Source organism: Neovison vison, chromosome 7 (genome assembly GCF_020171115.1).
Source record: "Neovison vison isolate M4711 chromosome 7, ASM_NN_V1, whole genome shotgun sequence".
Taxonomy (NCBI): domain Eukaryota; kingdom Metazoa; phylum Chordata; class Mammalia; order Carnivora; family Mustelidae; genus Neogale; species Neogale vison.
The window spans coordinates 27,065,546-27,088,003 of NC_058097.1; the positions used below are offsets into that span (position 1 = coordinate 27,065,546).

Here is a 22,458-nt window from a genome sequence, read left to right on the forward strand (position 1 = left end):
CCTGCCACTGTCCCCTAAACCCACCCTAAAAGAACTCATTAAAACAACCCTGTATTTTATCAGAAAACACAGATCCCCTGCTTTCCCATCTAGTGTCTTTTCCCTTTGGAAATAAGATTTGGGGGCTATGAGAACGGACAGCAGAGGGTGTGTCTCTGAGCTGGTCAGGTGGGAACCAGGCGGTTTTTGCCAGGCTGGTTTCCACAGAGCTCGGAATTAAGTTCTACTTAGCAAGCGCAAGGAGCGCTGTTAGTCAAGACAGTGTGTGGGAACCACGTGTCCTATTAATTCCCTGCCGGCACACAGTGTCAGTCATTCACACTGCAGTCGAAAATCACAGCTCCTCCTGCTCTGCAGCACTGCTTATGCTGACGGGACTGGAGCACTGATCATCATGGCTGTCAGAGAAAAGGGAGCTTTGGTTGTGCTGCAGTTTCTTCTTATTCAGAAATTCTTTTCCAAACATTTGTCTAGAGTCCACTAAAACAAGCAAGAGACTCATCTATAACTTCCGGTTGTCTTACACGGAGTTTGTCACGGTACGCCTCTGCTCCGCTAACAGTACTTGGGATTCCACTCTCTCTCTCTCTCAAACCTTAAGTTTGGAAACATTTTGACTTTACCCTGTCAGAGCTGAGGGAATACCACAGGATACACCACTCACCGTTCATCATCATGGCTACAGAAAGTAGAAAACACCGCCTAGCTGGAGTGGCAAAAGCAAACTACAGAAGGAGAGAGCAAGACCATTTTATGAATACAAATAGCCTGAAACTGACAGGGAGCTAAAACCTTTCCGCCAGTCCTTCCGTACTAGGAAAAGGGCAACCCTGCACTAGGGGACCCCTCATACCTACAGCTGGAGGAGTGATCTGCTGGGAGGGCGTGTCAAAATGCCCAGCTCCATCCCAGCTCAGGGCAGATGGATGTGATGTCCATGCCCACCTCAGGAGATGAGTACTTCCTTCTTGGAACTGAGCCAACATGATGGACGACTGAAAAGCTCAATTTGTAGAATGTGTTTTATTTTTAAATGTTTGTTTATATATGGTAAATCTGTAAATGCATTATTGACTACAACACAGGCCCAGGAAGACTCCAGGCACAGCTCAATTAAGTCATTTCTGGCAAGACTGAGAAGGAAGATCTCTGTGAGTTAGGCTGCTCAAGTAAAGACAGGCTCCGCTGAAAGATCAATCCATTAGGCCCATCAGTCACCAGCGAGCCCACAAAGAGGAAGACATGGAGTCAGATGCAGACAGAGGCACAGCACAGCACAGATAAGGGAGTCAGGTGGCCTGAATTTGGGCCAAAATCAACTGCTTTGCAGATGTATGACCTTGAGAAAGTTGTTGAACTACAGAAAAGCCTGCTTTATCTAACTGTAAGATGAGCTAATTACCCTTCATCAACTTTGAGGCCAGCTCTGAAAATTCCAACTCCAGGAGAGAAGGGAACAGGTAAGAAATTAGCACAGTCACTACCACTATGACTATAAGTGACTTCAAATTAATCCATACCTGAACCACAAAAGAAATACAATAAACTTTGTTTCTGAAGGCGGCAACATTTATTTTACATATCAAATAACCTAAGCCCACGTAGAGCTAGAACGAAAACCAGAATCAAAGACAAACAACATCTTTTCATAGGAAGACTAGTTTCATCTTGCCATAAAGGAGACTCACACTGTCCTCTATTTTCTAAAAATCCACCTTATATTGGAAGGAGTTACGTTTCTAAATTAAGAAAAAAGAAGAAGAAGAAGAAAACAGAGAGCAAGAGATTTCAGAAATGAGGATATAAAATAGCTATTTAAAATTTATTTTATCCATACCTCACCAATTTCTTACAAGTAACAACAGGAAGCTATTGAGATATAAATGCTAATTAAGTCTTTACTTCAGGAAAATCTCAAAATTTCTCTCTTCTAACAGAATAAAAAGTAACTGCAAACTGCCAAAGCAGTGCTACTAGAGGGGTCTCCAAACTTGACTTAAGAAAGATGACTGGTGCGGTGCACCTCTTATCACAGCGTTCCTGGGGACGCCATTTTACTCCTTGCTCACTGCCATCTTAGTGCCACAGAATGCTTCTAGCGGGCTGGCCGACATGCTTGCTTATCTACATTATGGCACTGCCAGAGCGTTCAAAGGTTTGATATGAATACATTTTTTTTTTTTTTTTGTAGCACAAGAGCCCTCCCCTGACTCTTTACTACCAGCCAGGCTAAAATTCCATGAGAAAACCGAAGAATTTGCAGATTGTAGAGATTTGGGAATCTCCTACAAGGACCAGAAAGGAAAGCCTCTTCCCAGCAGCCAAACTTGAGTAGACCACGGTAGAGGCAAAGAAACTGGAAAGCAACTGGGTCTCTGCTATCTCCCCAGAGTACCACATACACGGCTTCCATAAAGCCAGAAAAAGAAAACAAGACCAGAATCTTCAAGTTTTACTTTAAAAATTTCAAAGGGAGGGTTTGTGACATCTTTCATGCCATCCAACCAAACATTTTATGCAAGCAAACCTGCAGTTAAAATGGAGTTCTAATCTGTTGCCCTGAAACTCTTCCATTTCAAAGAGCAAGCCTTATAAAAACCAAGGGAAAAGAATCCCTTTGCATTCTACCATACACCCAAACAATGAATATAGTGAATGTCCTTCCCGGGGTTAAAATAATTATATTGAGATCTAGGTTTTTATACTACAACCCTAAGATTTATTTAAGATTTATGGAATCTTTGTAGGATTCTGGACCGGGCTTAGGATAACTGATCCTTTCTATTTCAGTGAAAAGACTGATATGAAAATCTTCCTCTCCCTTAGTTTCAAAAACATCTATTAATTAAAGAAAACCAGCATTCAGTGAGTAGGATGAATAACAGCTAGTGCAACAAGACCTGGAAGAACAGCTGGCTTTATAAATTTGATATCAAGTAAAAAGGATTCTCAGACACTTCAGTTCTGTAAGATTCAACTCCTGAAACGGCTACTAAAGGATTTTGAGCAAATTCTTCATGGTACAGTTTACTGTAAAATACACTTACTACAAATTCTTCAGGGATAAGTGCCGTTAAAAAAATAAACACAAAAATCAAAGTTAAAATCCACTTATTTCCTCTCAGTAACAGCATAAAGGAACAAAGGAATAAGCCAAGTCAAATCCAATTAATTCTAAGAATCAAGATTTATAAGCTCACAATCACAAACAAGAGTTTTCCATAAGTAGCTTTGAAGTCACAACTATTAATTAGCAGAAGGCACTAAGAATTATCCCCATTAATGAGAGTGAAAGTCTCAATCTATTGATTGTTTAGGACAAAATCTTGTTTTGTTACAACATTTTTTCTTATATATTTCAATCAGCCACTAAAGATCATTAACACGGAAGGGTTTTCTTTTAAAAACAAAAAACAACACAAAATCTAAACTAAAATCTAGCAATTTTCTTCAGGACTGGAAAATAAACTGTAAAAGACTGTGGAAAAAAGCCTGAACTCTTAAATATATCATATTTGGATTTTTTTTCTTCTCTCAAGTATCATTTTCACCTTCTGACTGGTGATAAACTCATACCTCTCATTAACTTAAATTACCAGAGAAGAATTAATCAAAAGCATGTGTTAAAAATCACTCACAGAACCTCTATTTTAAACATGCACGTACCACACTTGGTTTCTGACACACGCATAAAAACATACATCCAAGAACCTGTCTTACACCTTTAATATCTGCAGCTTTCATTCTAAAGTCTATTCTGCCCATTCAACCAAAGACAAATTTTCAACCTCTCCTCGCTATAGGAGTATATGAGAAATACTTACTGTAGACAAAAGGATTCCATTTTCTTTCTGGGAATATTCTCCACCCTCCTAGAGAACTCTTCTATGCAGTGTGCAAATTCATTTTCTGAGTTTTACAGTCACAAAGCTCTTGTGCCACAGAACCGAATGTAAATGAAATGGCCCTGCAGCTGCCTTCAGAGCGCAGCTCACCTCAACCATGATACAGCTAATTGTTAAAAATGGTGGCTGAGACATTTTCCATACATTAAATTAAGGAGCTCTGATGAAGATGCTGGCATCCACCCACTTCAGACAAAGGAAAATAATTTGCAACTGTACCAAGGCACAGATAATTGAGTCATCTCCCATACAGGGTCAGTGTTAGAGGTTTCCTCCATCTTTACAAAATGCAAACCACAGCTCATTGTCTCATCTCAGAAATCAATTCCTTGCAATGCTGCACTGGGTCAGAGTTTTAAAGGAATCTTAGTCGTGGGTAAATCCAGACCTCCAATGCCAAGACGAGAAAAATTCTCAGTACCTCTCCCTTCCCTGAGCAGCTCTCCTCCATTCCCTACTTGACAGCTCCTCAAGTCTTCCTATTGTTAAGAGTACAGTAAGTCCCCCCACCTCTGAAGGGAGCTAAGTCTCTCAACTAGGTGAGCAATTTCCAAGTCCCTGCTTCAGAAAAAAGTCCAGACCCTACAGGTCCCATGATACAAATACATTCCTTGGGATAAAAAGCTATACATCACTGCCTTCTCCTGTTTGTAAGGGAAGACAAAAAGCAAGCTGCTTTTTCACTGAATCAAAAACATTTTCATCTCTGATATTAATCAAGGTATTAAAAGTGTTATAGGCAACATTTATAATTTCATTACCCTCCAGATAATGCTTACACGACTTAGGAAGTTTCTATCTCATGTACAGAAATCACATTCTCTACACCAAAAATGTGAAATATACTTAAAGGACTTATACTCTTTTGAGGATAAATTTAAGAAAGAAAAAGTAACTATCTTAACTGAAATTGCCTACATTTGATAATACTTAAAAAGTCCACATCTTGGGTGTTACTATTTAATTCTTCTCATTTAAAGCCTTATGCTAAAGCATTTTCTGTGAGATAATCCTAAATACCTCCAATAGTACTTTTTCCCTTCAACAAAATATAAATGACTGAAATAAGGCATCCTACACACACACACACACACACACCCCTAAAATCCCAAAGGATCTGATTTTAGAAAAGAAATTTTATTTTAATACTTTATCTCATATGAGAATTCTACACTTTACATGCATCTTTCAAAAAAATCCTAAAGAAAGTCCATACTACTTACTAAAGATGAAGTCTGCAAAAATCCAAAATAACCAACTATTTAAATCTTTAAGCAAATACCTCTGCCCCACCCAAAAGATTTTTTTTTTTTTAAAGAAAAATATTAGAATGACAAGGCACAAATCTGAAGAATTCTCAGGAGAATTGAGTACTTTTTCTATCAAATAAGTTAAATCCTCTGAATTTACCTTGAAATTTTAAACAAGCCAAGCCCTTGTCTTTCAAAGGTACTGCAACAACATGCCGTCACTCTATTTACTATGGTGCATTTATCTTAATTTCTTTACAGAACAAACAATCCTACCTGCAGTTCTCAAATTTTAGGAGTTACAGACCAGTCGATGCTGTTGGTCACGGCAGCTCTTCCATACCTTCTCTGTGGGATGAGCTCTGATGGACCCAGTGCTCAAGTTTTTCCCATTCCAGATAGCCAGAATTGAGGGGGTAGGGGGTGAGGAAGAGGAAGGGAGAGAGGAGAGGGAGAGGGGAGAGAGAGAAAGAAGAAAAAGGAAAAGAGAACACTCTGCAAATGTTGATATGACCGAAGCTTTAAAGAGTCCAATTAGACAATGAGATGGCAGGGTCCCCTTAAAAAGGGTACACTGCAGCCCCTGGGGCACAGCATAATCATTCGTGCTGCTCTACACAAATTCAGAGAAGTCAGCCTTCAGTTTGAAAGCACAAACTGATGGGAGTAACAGTTTATAGGTTACAGAAGGGTATTTTATTGTTAACGGACTGTACCAAGTTAAGATTTAAGAGGGGGAGAGACAACATGAGCCAAGGAATGCTATGATACTTTTTTTTCCGACCCAAGCCACTGCAATTACTCTGATGTGAATTTTTGATGACTTCCGACATCTTGCATGGTTAATAATCGCTTCAGCTGTCATGTTTGGTTAATGTGGAAAATGCATTTGCTGCATTGTGATGCAGTGCTGTGGCCACAGATTGTAACACCAGTTGTGAAGCTGGTCCCTTAACTGAGCAGCAGGAATTTGCACATGCCATGATGCTAAAATAAATGGTAGTTAAAAGATTTTATACAGCAGCAGACAGATTCTGCCATTTTAGCCTACAGAATGTGTAGATCCAACATACACAAGCATCTCAGATCGCTGTGCCCTCGTCAGTTGTACCGTCCTTCAAACAGAACAGTAAATTCACCATCTTAAATGTTTGGCCTCTCAGTAGTTAAAAGATTTCAATACTGTTTAAATAACTATTCAGATTAATTATAGCTTTGAACAGAACTGAGGCTATTTGCATTTCAGGAATATACAGCCAATGAAACTGTCAGTGACACAGGAAAATGCAGACCTTTTATTAACATATGCTCGGCTCAACTGTCACTTCTTTGTACAACATTTAGGGAAAAATATATGATGTGTAAGTAATGAATATTCCCATTCTACCGTAATGGTTTTTAAAAGAGCTCCTCAGACAGGGATTTTTTTTCCCCTCCATGTTTTAATGTACAACCTGAAAATTAAAGACTATATTAAAATACCAACATACGCTTTTCATTGTCACTAAAAGAAACTCAATGCAGCAAACAACTGTGCAATTGCAGGAAAGCTTGTGAAAAAGCAAAGATCAGACCACACGAAGAACCAGGCATCCGACGATTAAACTCAGGCCAGTCAGGTAGTGAACCATCATTATGGTGCAGATTGAAAAAAAAAAAAAATGCAAGAAAGACCCTTCTATCTTCAAAAACAAAACCCACAAATCCTACAATTGCAATCTGTTGGTTGCTAAACCAACACCTATACTGCAGAACCAGAATGACACACAATATTTGGCAATTTTGTAATATATTTTTATACAAATATTAACTTGGCTACTTAGCATCTAGAATTTGGCTACTTAAAGCTTCTTATCCACCTATAATCATCATTTTGGTATTTAAAGAAGCAGAACCAAGTTTTGTTGCTTTAAAAGAAAATTAAAATAATTAACTTCTATTTCTTACATCAGAACTTTAGCCAATTAAATGCTGAGAGTTGAAATACTGCAGATATTTCTGCCTTTATTAAAAAAATAATAATAACCAAAAAAGAATGAACATAGTAAAACACGGGTATCTGAACAGTGCATAACAATGAAAGAACTTCTGCTACTAACGTAAAAATCAACTCATGATTTCCTTTGTTTTATTCATTGCGATAGCACCAAATGCGTAATTTGGAGGTGCATGTGTTAACAAGCGCTGTAAAGCGGAAGAGCACTCTAGTTTTGTTTCTTCCCCTAACTTAAAATTAATTAACCAACAGTGCTATTAGGTGCCATAGCAGATGTTACAGTAGTTGTAGCTAACATTCAACAATTCGAGCCTTTTTTTTTTTTTTTTTTTTTGGTCCCAGACCCAACACAAGGTACCACTAGCAGCTCAGAAACTGCACAAGGAAGGAGGGAGGGAATGTGTGTTGGGGGTAGCTTTGAAATTAACCAGGCTCAGCTTATGCTCCAATTACTGAACAAAAGACAATCCTGGGGGACCGCTCTCTGAACCAGTGAAAGAAGCAAACTCTTTTGTTTCTGATCAAATAAATACTGCACTGGAGCAGAGTCGGTATGCAATAGGAGTCTCTGCCTGGGGATGGAAGGGGCAAGGAAAAAAAAAGAACCCCCAAACCCCTGTGTGGTTAAGTCAAACCATTTTAGTGATGGTTAAAACCTACTCCCGAGGGAGACATCTGAAGTTCACTACAGGGAAGTAAGAAAACCCCTCTTTCATTATTAAAATTAAAAAAACAAAACAAAAAGAACCCCATCTCACCGAGTCCCTATTAAGACATATTTCTCGGATAGCATGGCCAATGAATAAATTAAGACGATATTTCTTTACGCTAGGATCAATTGTAAATCAGCTCAGGCTGTCTTCCTCCAATCTATGAGTATGCCAAGGAAACCCGATGAGTTGCAGGATATTTTGACTACAAAGGACCCTAGAGCACAGGGTATAAAGAAGTGTTAACTAGCCTGCCTCAGACTCCAGGTGCCTGAATATGTTATACGGAGGTCATAAACAAAAATACTAAAAAGAAGCCATCTTACAAAGAAGGTACTGCTCCACTAGTTTAATCGCTGGCTGAACATAAAGTGATCAATTCCTAAATGTTTATTCAGTAGTCCATTATTTTTGTTTTGGCTTTATATAAACCTAAGCACCAAAAACTAGATGACAAAAGGGTAGGTTATTAAATGGAAATACGAAATGAAAATAATGTCCAGTCCTTTTTATCAAAGGGATCGACACCACATTTCAAAATCTACGCACTGCACCATTCTTAACTACGACAGCTAGTTGTACATCAGATACACACTATATAAAAAAATCCAGACACCCAAAAGTGTAAAGACAGATGGAGCTTACTACCCGAAGTGGATTAAGATCTCTGTATTTGAGAGATACCCGAATTTCAGGTGAGGGCCTGAATTCCCAAACAGTAAGTATTCTATGCAAAATCCGACAAAGCATAGTTCCTTAGAATTCCCAGTAATGAGAATCTTCAATAGAAAAGCTTCAACTTTGTTTTTTCTATTTCCATTTCTCTACAGATTCTACCAATCTGTCCATTAAGGAACATGTACAAGAGAAAGATTTTTCCTAAAAAAGTAGGACACTTTATCCAACTTAAGGTATCCAGATTCCAAAGACTCTCTGACCTTTAAGCAAACTGGTTTAAAAGATTTCTAAATACGTAAAAAAAAAACAACGGAGGGGGGTTAGTTCCAATTTCCTTGGGCCTATACTTGAAACACACCAAGGATGAGACATTTTTGAAGGTGTGGCATCAGTACTCCTTTTTTCCTACCTGTTATCGTTACTAAATAAGATTATAGAACAGAAAAGGGAAGCCACCGAAATTCTGTGGTTTAAGCAGAATTATAATTATAATTGCCAGGTGAGATTATCATGTTCAAGTGAACAACTATAAAACTCTCATGTATCCTGACTATATGCAGGGCTTTATCCAGAAACCAAAATCTGACAGATCCCTGGTGAGCTCTGTTCTACCTTCTGCCAGGTTTCGTGCCGCTGCTGGGAAGATAAAGTAGTATCACTGGTGGGTAAGTGTTTTTAAGAGTTAAGAATGAGAGGCCACGTGAGGTTGGGCAATTACTCTGTCCTACGCCCCAGCCTTCTGAGGCATAGATGGATCCTGCTTCCCTTCCCCGCCATCACCAACCTTCATCCTGGCTCCTTTCTCCTCGCTGAGACCTTGTTCCCTTGCCCCACACCATACAATTCCCCTCCCGTATATTTACTTTTACTGCCACAATTCTTACCTCTAGAGCATGGCTCTGGAAAATTCTGTCTGGAGCTATTTCCTGAACAGTGCTTCTTATCCTATCTCTAAATGTTTCAGGGGCATTTCCACGGAGATGTCTTGCCAGAACATCAAAAACTGACATGAAATCTCAACTCTCAATCCAGTTAAATCTTCCTAACTTCTGTGCCTCGACCAATAGCACCAACCCTTCTCCTCCTTACAAACTTAAAGTTATTTCTGAACATCCTTCTTAAGCCCATCAGGCACCAAGTGTGGCAGATGTTTTATCCCAAGCATATCTCACACATCTTTTCCCCCTGTGTTTTCTCACCAACCAACCTGGTTCTGATGTCATCACTATGGCTGGATTATTACAACTGCCCCTGAACAACACCTCAGCAGGTATCCCTTCTACTGACCAAGCCAACTTCCATGTGTTTCCACAGCTCCCTCCCTTTCTTCTTGACATTTACCTGCTCCAAAACTTTCAACAGCATGTACTGCCTACACTGCATTGCTTGGCAGTCACTCCTTCCACATCTGATACCCTCCCTGACAGATTTCATTTCTTAGCACATAACTTCTGTTCTCACCTCCCTGACTTTGGTCAGGCTATTACGCTTGTATCTTCTTTCACTTCAAGCAAGCTAAGACCATATGTAATCTTTCAAAGGCCCATTCAAATCCTGTCTGTTCTAGATGGTCTTCCCCAACTACCCCAGAATTCCCTCATCATTACCCATTCCTCTCCTCCTCTGAAGTTCCACGTCGAGAACCTCGTATCATTCCCACTCAATTCTGCCTGTGATTTTACACTCTCTTGGACAGTTTGATCCTATTATAGCAATGTTAGTTAATCTTGACTCTCCAGGTAGAAGACAATGAACTTAGAATAAACATAAATTCATAATTATAACCTGTGCCTAATTAATTATCACCTGTGTGTTGTCCTTACTGGTCACTCAACAAACCCATTTCATTGATTTTTATCAGTGTTCACTAGACCCGACCCAGGTAGACACAGACAACAACTTCAAGGGAGCTAAATATTACTTCTGCATGTTTGTTCTTTCAAATCTCTTTATCTCCCTGAGATCACTGCAGCCTTAGGTAGTAAGACAGATGCTGAGGTGGTTCTTGGCCAATGTGCAGAAGCACCAAACTCTTCTCTGTGACTAAGCATCATTACCAACAGTATTCAATTCCCAAAGTCGGCTTCCTTCTCAGTTACATCCAGTGCCAAGGAAGTTCAGGGAAGACGAGATGGTCCTGGCCCAAAGTCAGTGGTGTGGTATTCACAGCTGATCTGTCTTGACAAATCAGCTGCGAATGAAAAAGCAATCTGCTAATTTTATCAATGACACTTCACCTTGAGTATTGTTTTAAGTGAGGGCAGCTAGATTTAGGCAGTCAATTAAAAAAAAAAAAAATCAGCTGATTTCTGCATGTCATTATTTAGCAGTAAAACAAACTGAATTTCCTTCTCTGTTGCTCACGTGCAAACCTGCCTGCCCCAGGGTCGAAAAAAGGGAAAAGAAAACAGGGAAATGAAAGCTCCCTCTCCACTGAGGAACTGATGAGCTTCTGCTTCCCCAGAGCAGCGTTCTGCCTCTGGTATGCCTATAAACCGTAAAGGGTGGGAGCAGGGTTTAGAAATAGGCCAAAACTTAAAGCACCAGGGTGAAAGTAATTTCAGAAATAAGATTTTCATTTTAAACACTTTCTCGGGAAGCAGCTCCCCAGTATATGCAGCTACTAATGGTAATAGGATAAAATGGGAGGAGAATGCATCTCTCCTCAAATATGCCTCCAGGGCAATTCACAGCAGTCCCAGATTTCAGAAAACTCAGAACGAGAGCTCTGTCCGTCTGTCTGTCTGTCTCTCTCTTTCTCTCTCTCTCTCTCTCTCTCTCTCACACACACACACACACACACACTATCACAGTACCTACCAGGCCTCCTATTTAGATAGAGAACAGTGATTTGGCAAGAACTTATAGACTATATAAAGTTCTACCTCAATTTTTTAAAAAATGAAATAATAAAGTACATGAAAACTCAGAGTCACAGCCATGAAATTTCAGGGGCAATTCATTTCCCCTGTAGCACAGATTAAGAAAATAAGGGACAGAGAAACTCAGATTCTGGCCAAGGTTACACAGTGACCTGGTCTAGGTCCTGGGTTCAGGTTCTAGGTTTCATGCTATAAAACTCTTTGCACACCACTATGGGACACTGTACTAAGCAAAGCTGCTCAAATATGTATTTGAGCCTCAGATTCCATGGAATCTTAAGTTATCACATGGGGATAATGGTGGAACAAAGAAGGGCTTCTAGCTTACTAGTTCTTATTACCAATATACTTTACACAACAGATGTATTTCTTACCAGGTTGATTGTAAATAGAATTCTGTTAAACAAATTCTATTTTAAATTCAGTAGGGAAGCTGTTATTTGAAGGAATACTAAAGCAAAATACCACCCCAAGATTTCTTTTACAAATGCAGATATTCAGAGTTTGGATTTGCTTACGGAAGCAAGGTTCATCATATTATTACTATTATTTTAGAAAAGAGACACTAATTTCATGCAATTTTTTTCTGCACACGTTTTTTCTGTTATTAATTGGAAAACACTAATAAGATGGGAAAGTGGTTAAAAAAAAAGATTCCTCAATAGAAAAAATAAGGATCACTAAAATTATTCAATCCTCACCAACTCAAACAGGAAAAAACTGTATTTATTCTGTCACCTGGTCAGATTTTCAAATTCACTGCCATACAAAAGAGAGTTCTTAAAATTTTTCTATGAAGGAAAATTATAGGCAGGATTCTATTTTCCCATTAATCCTTATTATAAAGTTAAATTTGGCATTCCTCAGAGTAAGAAATAAATTTTGGCATTAAGACCTAATAAAATTATACTAAAAAATGCAAGCCTTAAGAAAATTATAAAAGAAAATAACAGAATAAAAATTGTATGAGAATAGCAACAAAATGAATGTGAAACAGAAAACATGGCGATGCCCCACAGGATGCCAGCCATGCAAGAGGGGCCAGGAGAGGTGAGAGGAGGCCTTGCTTTCCACTCCCTACCGCTTCGGGTCAGGAGAAGACAACCAAGGCAAGCCAGACAGGTGGCCCTGTCTACACCCCAGGAACTTATGCTGTCTTATAAGACGTGGTCAGGTTTTCATCTCTGTACTTCTCACCTCTACAAGAGGAACACAAGGATTTGCAATTCTAAAACAGTTTTATGAAAATTAGCCTGATTTTAAAATCTGCTTTTCCCACACCACTCTTCTCTCCACCAGCCTTCCAGCAGGGACACGGGTAGAAATCATGTTAAAAACAATGGTTCAGTTTTATTAATGTGCTTCTCACCTCTAAGTCCTCCAGCAAATTACCCCAGTAACTAAAACACTTCCAGTTCTACTGCTTTGCCATCTCACATCCTTAAGAAGTTGATACTGGGGCATTCCTAGTAGCCAAACCCCCTCAGGTAAACTTAAAACCAGTGAAAATCTATTAAAGATGGCAACCCTATTATACCCACTTAGGGGGCTTAACAAAGCAACATGCACAGGGTAAAGTACTCAACATATGTTTACTGAATAACCTATAAATTGTTGAGGGCTATTATTCAGGAGCTCTAGAAATGTCTACACACATGCAGACTGTCAACAGCCTTCTGATTATGGTGCTTCTTAGCAAATTTACACCTAGAAGTAATAAGACGTGTTCCTGTGAAGCTGGCTACCTATACAGTATTCGAACTTAATCTAATTAAATTCTATTTAAGCCTTACTAATGAAATGAGGATGATGAAATCTGAGTAAAATGCCTCCTTAAGGCTACTCACCTATGATTTCTAAAAGGAAGAGGTAATGAACTCTACTGGAAAGCATACTGATGTTGGAGTGAGAAGTGGGTCCTGGGTAGTACTACACAAGTCACTCATTTCACATCTCAGTTTCCCCATCTGTAAAATGGGGAACTGCCACCAGACCTACCTGAAATAAGAACACTATGTGTATCTTTAGCTGCCTGTACAACGGAATTACTCTTTAAAACAAAGAGAAGCCATTTCAAATGATTTCTAAGACACAGGCTTTGCACATTTTAATACATTTTTCAAATATGCAGACTGATTTAGACATTTCCAAGGAAATAGTCATTCTGCCTCTCTGCTTTCTCTCATGGCATCTGTTGTTACTAGCAGTGAAGGAAAAGTAAAATCTAATGTCATTAACAGTAGACCCAAGATCCCCAGCATTCACTCAATGCAGGAGGAGGACATACAGAGAAGCAAATGAAAAGGTAAACAAAATGAGGATGAGAGAAGCTGAAAAGAAAGGCAGAGAAAATCGGGTTAATGAATAAAAACAACAAGTCCATCTTTCATCTCTCCTGGCTCCTATTGATGGCAGACGGTGTATTTAATCTGCTGAGAGACCAGATTTAAGGCCTCCCTTTGGCATAGTCCATCCATGAATTATTAACATTTGCAGAAGCAACAGCACATCCGCTCACAGCGATCAGAGAGGATAATGATGATTAACCAAGATGGGATTATTAATCCCTTCACTTCCCTTTCCTGTCTCCCTTTCTCCTTTATTCCCCTCTGGGCTCTGACTGCTTTTTACGCAGTGTATTTTGAGCTACAGCCTCAGTACGGGAGTCAATACCTCCACAGTGGAAGAGTAATCAATGACCAATTATAAGTCATAAGTTTTTAATATATACAAGTTTTCCAGGTATATGTTACTGACGACTGTGTCCCTGATGAAGCAAAGATACCAATGAGGATGGTTATAAATTCTTTATGGACTCAAATGCTCAAAAGATAAACACACTGCTTTGCAGGCTCAAAGCTCAGGATTGGTACACAGGTGGGTGAAGTTTACAAGTTGGCAGAGATGGTTAGAAAAGCACAATTTACCTATACAAACTTCTGTCATCTATTAATACAGATTATCTCAAACTGGAGGGCTTGTTAAACAGATTCTGGGCATCACCTCCAGAGATTTGGATTAAGCAGATCTGGGGTGAGGCCTGAGAATCTGCATTTCTAGTAAGTTTTTTGGTGATGCTGATGCTGATGCTGCTACTCTGGGCTCCACACTTCAGAACCACCAACAAAGAGCTTCTTTCTGTTTGTCAAAGGCATTCGGGGCATGAGAGGAATGGAGAAGGAAATTAAAACCAACCTGAGGCAGAAAACTAATACAAAAACAGAGATGAGATTTGCAGCTCCTTTCTCTTCCTATCTCCCAGGGAAAAACCTAGATGCCTGAAGGGCTCTGCAATATGTCTGCTACTCCAAAATAAACCCCGTTCCATAACACTCCTCCTCCCCCACCAAAAAAATGAGCTAGTAGGATGAATAGTTAACAAATGGCAAAGAACACATATGAAACTGGGAGCGAGGTTAATTTATAACTTAATTCCTAAAACATGAGAAACAAAATCAAATATTCCCCTTTCTTTGGTCATTTTCTTCCCCATCACTCCCTCTTCTTAGGATTTGGCTTTAATGTATAATCAATCTTCAAAAAGAATGAGTAAGTCGTAATATCCTCACCCAAAACCTTAGTTTGGTATGTACAGAAAATTCCTACACACCCTCAATATCAAGCTGAGTCAGGCACCAAAAGAATGAAAGCAGAATATTACAAGAAGCTATTAGGAAAGGGCCCAAGATAAGGAAAGGGCACCCATTAGAAGAGCAAAACATAAGCAGGTTAAGTAGATGGATAAAACTAAATACCACTTCTTTGGGGTTTGCAAAAGCAACTGAAAACACAAGTAATGAGAGCACATAAGGAAGAGGCAGCCACTAAGGCCAGGCTCGCCCAGAACCCATCTTTCCACCTGGCCCAGCTCAACCACACACCTAACCTGGGTTCACCCCACACTGCAAGACAGTTGCGGTGTTGCACGCTGTGAGGCTGCAGGAACCATTCTAAAAGCCATGATTTCACAGCTAAGAGATGCTCAGAAAAAAGGAGGTACATTCAACCAACAGCAATGGCTGCCCCTGACAGGACAACTAGTTTAAAGGGGTGGGAGGAAGGAAAGAGGGAGGGATGCAAAGGACAGAAGGAAAGTGAGAACGAGAAGGAGAACGAAAGGAAGACAGGAGAAAAGATAAGAAGAACAGACAAAAGGAATGGAAGGGAGGACAGCCTAAAGGAAGGAAGGAAACTGGGAGGGAGAGAAAAAAACTGGCAAAAACAAAAAACAAACAGAAAACCTCTGGCCTTAATCTGCTCTAAACCCTGATAGTCTAGTCCACCTAAAGTTCCAAATATGACATATGCTCTGGTTTGCCACTTCGCATTTGCTTGCCATCAATGACTTACTCAGACAGCACAGACCAGGCTGACTGGCTCTATCCAGAGCACCAAGTCTCTAGAGACCAAGCCCCTTCACATAAAAGGACATCTGGAAACTCTACAGGGGCAGCAACCAACATCATTAACATTTTTGCTCCAAAGTGTACCTCGAATGGGAAAAGTGAGGTCTGCCACCATTTGGTCTATGGTATTACTCTTCTAAGTAGCATTTTCTTCCCTACAACTGATTAGTTAACCAGCAAAGCTTTCATATGGGAGGGAATAAATGGAAAATGTCACTTCAAAGAAACAGGTAAGAGGTCTAAGAGGAAAGACAGGGTCAAACATCACGAGATGACCAATTGGAAAAGAACTAGTTTGGTGTCTTTGCAAAAAAAAAAACGATAATAATAATCTGGAATTTACCCAATCAGTCACCCCCTGATGCCTTCCTCACCCAGGCATGATAATAAGGATATAGGGTAAGGAATTAAGAAGTATCCAAGTTCAAGTTCCACTTTTTAATAGTAAGTAATCTCTCCATCTTGGTTTCAGTATGGTCCCCTTCTAAATAAAAATGATGCCAACACCCATTCAACCCAATCCACCTCGAGGAATAAGACAGCGATGGGCAAAACCTGCTGCATGTATCACACAAACGGAAGACGTATTACGGTGCACCACTCAACGTTCTCATATTTTTGGCCTGTTACTTTCCCCTATGTCTTCCAAATTAGAACAAAGTCATAGATAACCATTCTTTCAAATGGCTGGAGGGGAGCAGTGAAAGGACATAATAATTATTCATAAAACCAGCATGTCTCAGATCCCTTTTCACACATTAGGGAACTTTTCCATTACAGAATAAAGGAAAAGACTATATAACGTTCTATAATAATTAACCAACTCTGAACTACAAGGGTCATTTTAATAGCTGATCTCTAAGACATGCTTCATGGACTAGTTCCTCATCTCTCTGTTAAATCAATTTTCCTTGTCATTTCAAACAGATGTTCCATAGCCTCAAGTACCTAGTCCAAACAATTTAACACTTCCACAATGGTGGCTGTTCTGACAACTTCGAGAGGCAATATGGCAGTCAAGACAGTGTACTTGGGGGCCACTTCCCAAGTTCTCTGAATTGAGCATGTCTTACTTTGTCATTAGGGGGGAAGTGATTTTCTCTCCCAAAGCCCTTCAGTTCCCACTCACACTCTCAAAATTCCAAATTTAACGTTTCCTTGTCATCTATCTCCCTCAGCCCTCACCCTCTCTTCCGGTCAAGAGCGTCCAAGTTGTAAAAGAAGAGGGGAAAAGTCATTTGCAGACAGTGATTACTTCTCCTCCAACCACTCTGAGCCCAGCTCTCTCTGTAAGCAGAACACTTTGTCGGCCCCCAATTCTAACTCCATGCTAGGAGAGCAGCACTAGGCACATGCTGAGGGCCACTGACGTGGAAGTGCCTAACTGCGAGCTACTCTGGAACACCACCACGCCTTTTCAGTTCCCTGCTTGGTCTTCTCTCCAAAACTCTGTTACGTTAGTCTGCATTTCTTTACAAGCGCCAGTCAGTCCAAACGGCACCAATCTGCATGACTCCCGGTCACCTCACTTCCATATTGTCTCCTGGAAGTGAATGAGTAATTTTGCTGCAGAGAAATTCTTCCCTCTATTCTGGAGAACACACAAAGTCGATGGCCTTGTCTGTGTCTATAAAAACCAAACACACATAATACCCTTAGACAGCCAAATCATATTATAAGATGCAAGATTTCAACATCCCGGCACACTGCCAGAGCTTAATGGCCAGTCAGACGCTAAGTAAGGAAATGGGTCTGCATTAAACCTACAAATAAGTCAACAATCAATAGTTCAGTATTACAGTAAAAAACCTGATGTGCCCTTTAAATTGCTTCTAGCATCATTCTTCTAACTCAGGCTCAGCTTCAGAAGCAAAACAAAACAAAGATGATCAAACAAGAAGCTGAACACAACCTATTTTCACAAGCACAAAGACTTGGTATTTCAAAACTAAAAGCTGCTCCAAGATTTCACAGAAACCCTTTACAGTATACCTGTAGGGCAGCAAACCTGCGAAATAATAGGCTGAGCTTTAGACAGTAAGTTAAACTGACAGCTCAGCAAGCACAAAACTATGGCAAAGAAGCAAGCACCTGGAGATAAAGGGATAAAGGACGTTTGGCCTTCCTGCAAAACTCATCTCCCCCACCCTTCCCCAAACCAGTCTGGCTTCCTATAAAGGTTTAGAAAGCATGTTCCAGCTCCTCCCCACAGCCAACATTATTTTGCTACTAAGTGTATGTAAATAAGAGCACTGCCATGGCATCCACTCACTGTGGGCCTTCTACTCTGATTTCTTCTAAATGAGCGATCAATGAACAGTATTTCTATTAAAACACTTCTACTACTTTCCTCTTTCAATGATATCTTGAAAATTCACTTCTTTACTAAACAGTCTTGATGCACAATGGAATTTAAAATCCAGGGGATTAAGGGCAGAGTACTGAACTCAAACCAACAGAAGGGAGTTCAAATCTGGCATATCCAGCCTCTGTAGGCCTCAGGTTTCCCATCAGTGAAATACGGTTAACAACAGTATTTACTTCAGATGGTTACTGGAAACCCAGAAGTGTTTTAGTTCAATGTCTTGGCACAGTAAATGTTCAGTAAACCTTAGCTCTGTCTCCTCTTTTGATTTCGCTGGGAGAAAACAGAAGACAGGAATTCAAACTGTAGTGCCTCAATTCACTGCACAGCAGGGACATTTAAACTAAACACAAGGAAGGGAGGTAGGGAAGGAAAGAGGAAAGGGGAGAGGGAAGAAAACACAACTATTTAAACTAGTCTATTCAAAATGTGGTTGAAGGAGTACCAGACCCCAAATAGCTGGTGACCAGTCTGCAGCAGGTAAGTACAAAAATGGAGAATAAGCATTTAGAAACTTTTAGAGTAAGCTGACAGAGTAATTCTGTCTACTAAATTTAATTTTAAAAACTAAGGCTTGTATTTTGCATGACTCTTTTTTTTTTTCCTACTTAATCCCTTTTTACTGCATTTTCCTATAAGTATATCTCTCAGCCTGAGATGAACTGGGGGAAAAAACCCCAAAACTTGTTTGGAAGGCACTAATTCAGTAAGGACCTTCTCAATGAAGAACACCCATCCCCACACTCATTCAACATGAAGACCTCTGGGGCAGTCTGGGACCTCATCACAGAACCAAGTGCTACTGTGAATGCCCATAAATATTCAGTCTTTAAGGATCCACAAGGCAAGGCATGTGGGTGGCTCAGTCAGGTAAGCTTCTGACTCCTTTTTTTTTTTTTTAAAGATTATTTATTTGACAGGGAGAGAGAGAACACAATCAAAGGGAGTGGCAGGCAGAGGGAGAGGGAGAAGCAGGCTCCCTGCTAAGCAGGGAGCCCTGCGTAGAGGTTGATCCCAGGACCCTGGGATCATGATCTGAGCTAAAGGCAAAAGTTTAACCAACTGAGCCACCCAGGCACCCCAAGCTTCCAACTCTTGATCTCAGCTCAAGTCTGGATCCTAGGGTCCTGAGTTCAAGCCCCATGTTGGGTTCCACATTGGACATGAAGCCTACTTTAAAAAGAAAAAAAAAAAAATTCACCAGGTCCTGTGCTAATCTTCTGAGACAGATAAGTACTGTGGATAAGAAGGAACCTAGTAAGAGAGAACATACTCCCAGATAGTATCACACTAGAGTATGTGGTACCCTGAACAAATCAAGAATATTGTAACATTCCATGGCCATTTCTACCTGTCCTGAAGATAGTTTTGGCATGCCTGGGTGGCTCAGTGGGTTAAGCCTCTGCCTTCAGCTCAAGTCACGATCTCAGAGTCCTGGGATTGAGCCCCGCATCAGGTTCTCTGCTCAGCGGGGAACCTGCTTCCCCCTTTCTTTCTGCCTGCCGCTCTGCCTGCTTGTGATCTCCCTCTCTGTGTCAAATAAATAAATAAAATCTTTTAAATAAATAAATAAATAGACAACTTTTTTTTTTTGGAAAGAAAACGGAGTAGAGAAAACTCTTCCTCATATCCTACTGCTCATGCCATTCAAAGAAATAAAGCAAATCAGGTAGTGATAATAAAAATCAGCCAGTAAATCCATAATCCCACTTACATTCTGCTGACTTAATACTCCCCTTTGTTTTATAAATGAAAAGAATGGCCCTTGTCAGTCCTGGTTGTAAATATGTTCAAAAGACAAGGCTTCCTTCCATATAAATTCTCCGAAGCTGTGTCCGCCCAGTCCTAATCAGCAGACCCACTGCAGTGCTTGAGAGCAGTGGCTCTCAGAAAGGCAGGGGCAGGATTCAGTTGTGGCATCTCGGCCTCGCAGCTACTCCGCAGTGAGAAGCGAGGCCTCATCCTTCTGTCCTCCAAGATAATTAAAGTGGTGCACGCACTGCTGCTAATCGCTAGTGTTGCGAACCCAGGGCTGTCAGAATTGAGGGCCTGAACCTCAGCTTGGCTGCCAGCAACCTGAGCTGGAAGGGACTCACTCAACCTCTCCATATCTGAAGTGCACAACGGAAGCCAGGCATCTGGGAAATGGGGGAAAGCCTAAAAAGAAAGCAATATATATACACTGAGCTCTGCAGCAAAAGAAATCCTAACACAGGTCTTGTCAGTAGAGGATACTGCCCATCCTTTCTCCCAGCTTCTGTTCCTGGTCCCCAATAAACAAATAAAAAGCAAAACCAGGAGTCTCCCCTGTCTGAGCCTCTTCTCACTTCCTTCACAGAATGTGGTTTCTTAGTGGAGACAGTGGGAACCTGGTTCCCAAAGTTTTGCATCCGAGGGGCCACACTGTGCCACCCCAACAATGCACGGAGCCACATCAGGCTACAGGCCTGGAAAGCTTCAAGATCGAACATTCCGAAACGGAAGTAAGAGATCACAGGGTGCTGCAGTAAGAGGATCTAAGTGGTGCACAGGGTCAAGAGCTGCCATCTGAGAATGACAGCCTGGTCTACAGTAATGCATTCGATATTCGACAAGGTTTTAACCCCCATTTAAATTACATCCGCTCCCGTATCAAACAGCTCAACAGATAAAAAGACATGCCCATTTCTGGTTCCTGAAGCCAGCAACTTAAAGACACCAGCCTGCAGATGACACTATGTGCCCCCCACCTCCAGAGTGCTGGGGCTTCGACAGATATCGACAGGTTAAGAGAGCTCATGAAGGAGGGAGGGCACGACTCAACCTGGTTCAAAGGCACCAGGGCCAGGCCCGTATGTGAAGTGCTCTAGTAAATTGTCAGATAAATATTTTAGCCAATGGCTTCTTCCAAAGCACTCTTACGGAACCGTTCCAACTTCTTTCTTCTTTAGCTGGTAATTGATATTCCTTTGCTCACTACAGGATATAAGAAACCTCTGAGAAGACAAAAAAGCCTGTCATTTCCTGCTTGCTCAGAATGCATTCAGCATCCATTTACTTGCTTGTTCTGAAAGCCCCACATTCAGGAGTAAGTGTGAATGGATAAGTAAAAAGGCTGAAATCTTATATCCTTGGCTCACATAAATGCAGTTTTTCACATTTTCCACAGACGATGCCTTTAACACCCATTTTTATTCCAAAGTCACCATTTTTAATTCCATTCACAGGATACTTTAATGTAATTGCATACTTTCCACCAGGCCACAAAGCCTACCTTTTCCCTTATCACAGACTGGCAGAAAAATTAAATCATTTCAGTACTTACCCAGCAATCAGTATCAGACTACCTAATTACAAACACAAAACAGGACGGTACATTAACCTGCCTCTGGGAAGACACTATTTTTTCTTTTTTACGTGTTTATTGGTTTTCACCTCTGAGATTTACACTGGGTCAGGGTTTAATGACAAGGAACAGCAAATATATTCGCTAAAGAAGCAGGGGTGATGTGGACACTGCAGTGCTCACACAAGAGACAAAGCCTGGTACCGTGAAGGCCCTGAACGAGAAGACAGGGCACAGTGAGACGTTACGTCGTTTTCATCTGCCGTTCAGCCACTACAACTGAATGCTGGCCTAAAACGTATGTCACATTTGTTCCAGGGAAATGTTTCTAACTAGCAGGCTTAGGATCCAGTGAGAACTGGGTTCATTATCTAGTGAACCCAAGAGCATTAACTATAGATTGTTTAATTTAAGTCCAGGATAAGCTATGAAAGGGCAAGATTCTAATATCCATTAAAGTCTTCTAAAAACTCCAAAGAAAGGTTACCATGAACTTCCCGCTGACTCTCTTAGGAGCAAGAGGAATATAAGGAAAGAAGTCAATAAACACAAATGCTTAACTAAAAACCTTCACACTGTTAGATGCTCTTAGATTTTTATACATGAAAACATTTAAAGAGCAACATTTTACCCCTTCAGAATCCCATCAATTCAAAATTTCTAATCATCCCATTTGGGCTAGATCACCACTGCAGAAAAGCCTGCTCAGGCATATTAAGAATAGAAACAACAAGGGAGCTAGGTATGTTTTGCCTACTTAAAACACTTCTCAGGACTGTTATACAAATACAAACAGATGTTAACTCTAACTGAATGAACCTCATCTCTTCCTCAGATTTACGAAAGGAACTCTGGTAAGACCCCTCCCTGGTATCCATGCTTAGAAGTTTCTAGGAACAAATGAAAATGACTACTTAAAAATAATCGTGGAGTTCAGGTAC

General features: G+C 40.4%; 1 protein-coding gene across 4 annotated transcripts in view; it reads right to left on the bottom strand.

Moving 5' to 3' along the window:
* The window catches only part of NUP93 (nucleoporin 93), a 109,640-nt gene that overhangs the window by 48,294 nt on the left and 38,888 nt on the right, over positions 1–22,458 (bottom strand). The window contains exon 1 of one of the 4 annotated variants that reach the window (XM_044256103.1): positions 5,432–5,807. The exons of 2 other annotated variants lie outside the window; for them this stretch is intronic. The gene's annotated coding sequence lies outside the window, so the exon portion shown is untranslated. Of the gene's footprint in view, positions 1–3,824; positions 3,844–5,431; positions 5,808–22,458 lie in introns of those variants that run through there. One more of the 4 variants, XM_044256104.1, reaches the window with a different exon arrangement.